This window comes from Dipodomys merriami, unplaced genomic scaffold (assembly GCF_024711535.1).
Source record: "Dipodomys merriami isolate MVZ:Mamm:240054 unplaced genomic scaffold, mDipMer1.0.p SCAF_624, whole genome shotgun sequence".
Taxonomy (NCBI): domain Eukaryota; kingdom Metazoa; phylum Chordata; class Mammalia; order Rodentia; family Heteromyidae; genus Dipodomys; species Dipodomys merriami.
Window position 1 is genome coordinate 264,671 of NW_027206207.1, and position 3,277 is coordinate 267,947.

General features: G+C 34.5%; 1 pseudogene; it reads left to right on the forward strand.

The window, feature by feature from the left end:
* The first annotated feature begins 1,843 nt into the window (after nt 1–1,843).
* Nucleotides 1,844–2,335, forward strand: LOC138815126 (ankyrin repeat domain-containing protein 49 pseudogene; annotated as a pseudogene).
* The last annotated feature ends 942 nt before the right edge of the window (nt 2,336–3,277 follow it).

Below are 3,277 nucleotides of genomic sequence, written 5' to 3' on the forward strand. Positions count from 1 at the left end.
ACACATATACACATACACACATATGCACACATGTACACACACCTATACATGCATGCTAAATTCAAGGTTTATTGTTCAAAAAAAGTTCAAAAAATTAATGATTAGTACAAATGATAATTTGCCTTACTACAAAATAATACACAATCCAGTCACCACAGATGTTACATTTTACTTGTCTATCCACATGTGAGCACTTAATTTATATTTAATGACTTAATTAACTAAGTAATTCAATCATTTGTTTGGTGCTAATACTAAGGCTTGAACTGTGCCAGAATTTGTTATTTTTTTGTTTTAGTTTTCTCAAGGATATCATTTTACTGCTTGTACCACAGCTCCAGTTCTAGCTTTTGTTGGTTTATTTCAAATCAGAATCTAATGGACTTTTTTTTTGTTTGGTCTGGTTACAAACCACAATCCTCAGACTTAATCTTTCTGATTAGCTAGGATTAATGACATGAGCCAACAGTGTGGCTTCTATTTTTCCTCTATAGTTATCTAATGCACATACTTAGATAGTAATTTAAAAATGAGAGTATAGAAGCAAGATGTACAGTGATGATACTGTCCTGTCAGAAATTCAAGTTAGTAATGTAAATTTCTTCTTAAGAATACACACAAAAAATACCATGATATAGTATAAGAGAACTCACAATTAGACATATGAGCTTTAAGAGCTTTCTAATAGATCCATTATTTGTTGGTACCCAACATTAGAAAAAAAATGTATAATGTACTACTAAAATAGAAGTCCTTTACATGACTACTTACATTCCTTGTTTTTTTTAAGACACTTGTTTTCATCTAAAAAAGTAGGCCTGTCTATTGTCTTCATGTGGTTTCAATGATTGAAGGTGCTTAATGAGAAATCAAAATGTATTAGTAGTACTTTGCTATCAATTAAATCTCACTTTATCTTTTTGGATAATATAATGATCAAAGAAATAGTTGAGAATCAGTAAGCAATTTTTCAGAATCATGCTTCCAGTGCAAGTGGATCAACAGTAAGTAATCCTCAATACTATTTTCCACACAGTTTTGTCACAGATACAATCGGCCTGCCTTCTCTTGCTGCTTTCATAGCCTGGACCTATTCCTTCATTGTACATGAAAAGTGTGATTCAACTGATTTCATTCAGATCTGTTCCTATAATTATCAAGGATTTAGATTCTTGTCTGCAATATGATTAAACCTATGTCTCTTCATGTAGGCTGCTAAAAATGTATTTACCAAATTCAAGTAAATACATAAATTCTATTTCCATCTTTTTAAAACATAAAATTCTGTTTGCTCTATAAATTGATCAGAGGCATGCATTTGTGGCTATCTATGTCATTGCACGTCTGTCTCTCTTCCTCTCTCTTTAATGTTTCTCATAAATAATAGGATTGCTCTATAATTATCGTAATTTATTTTGCTTTTATATTTTGGTTGCATCATTTTACTTTCTGCTCTGCCATTTCCCAAATCATTTATATAGAAGGCATTATTTCATCTTTTCTCATCCTAGAATAAGCTGCACATGAAGACACCACTGGTCCTTATTTTCAGTCTGTATCTTTTAATACGGAGGAAAATCTTTCCTCTGCTTCCATCAATTCCCTACTCTCCAGTTAGAATAATTTCGAATAGTAAAAATGTAAAAAGGGAAAATAAATCATGGTAAAAAAACAGATGCAGAAAATTCACCGGATTTTTCTGAACAGTTCAACTAACTTGAACTATTAGGGAAATACTAGGACACCTCATTCCCACTGTCACTCAAAGTCTCTGGTTAGGCAATTCTGATGAAGACGAGGAACATGATGAAAAAGTGAGGAATGGTATCAATTGCAAGAAAAAATGCAGAAAGATCCAGGCAACTTTCTTCTTTTGGCTGCTGAAAATAATCAGGTTATTACAGTGCAGAGACTACTTTCCATAAAGGCCACTCATGTGAATACTAGGTATGACTATGAGTGTACCCATATTCATCAAGAAGCCTACAGTGGACACTTAGACACTGTCTGTGAGTTGGTGGCTGAAGCGGCAGATATTCATGCAATAACTGTAGAGGCTGGACAACCCCGTGCAGTGCTTATATGTGGAATAATAATAGAGTGGCTTTTTTCTTACTTCATCATGATGGAGAAACCAATGGCCCCCTTGCATCTTGCTGATGGAAATAGAGTTAGCAAAGACATGCTGGATCTGCTTCTGTTGAACCATTATGTCAAGTCAGGTCTGAAGAACAACTTCGAAGAAACTGTATTTGATATTGCCAAAAGGATAAGCATGTATCACTACCACTTTGCAGTTTTGGAAGGCTGTACAAATTGCTCTCCTAAGTCATAATGGTTCGGTTAAGTTTCTTAAATTTCAAAAATGCCATTTCATTCTGTTTCCATACAAAATATTTTCACAATCCAACTAACAACAATAGATTACTGCAACAATTCATGGATTCCATGGAAGTCTTCCAAGTCAATTGCCTTACTGTGATGTCAAAATGTATTCAAGAGTTAGTTGTATATATCTATAATGATTTCTGGAGAGTGTTTGCTTTTTTATTGTAATTAAGTGGTTACATAATTTCCCTAATTTCACAGTATTGTGGGATAGTGACACTCAGTTAAAATCACAAACACATTCCATCATTTCTGGAGAAAATTGTCTATCACAGTCTATAACATTTATGAGTTCCATGAGCTTTGCGATACAGTTATTTCTTCCACATTGGTTGGTATATACATTTCATTTGTTTTGCATGACACCAGCTGTTCCCTTTTTCCCACTTGTTCTCTCCCTTCTATCCCTGCCATTTACTTGCTTAGTTCATTTTGGTCAATGTCCATTGCAACTAATGGATTTTCCCTGATTTCTTCTAGTTCTATGTCGTCTTCCTGGTTCCCCTTCATTGTACACATATATACCATACATGTGATCAGCAGCATGAGGTTATTTACTAGAGATTTGACCAGATGAGTGAAATTCCTTTGTTTCCTAAGTCCTGTTAAGTATGTCATATTACCTAACATTTTGGTTTTAACATCCACTTATTAGGGAGACCATGTACTGTTGGTCTCAATGCACTTGGCTTCTTTGCTCAACATGGTCACCTTCTAGCTCCATCCATTTCCCTGCAAATGCCATTATTTTGTCATTTCTAATGGCTGAATAATATTCCATTGTGTATAGATACCACAATTTTGGGATCCATTCATCTGTGGTGGGACATCTGGGTTGCCTCTATGTCCTAGATATTACGAACAGTGTGGCAATAAACATGGAGGTGCA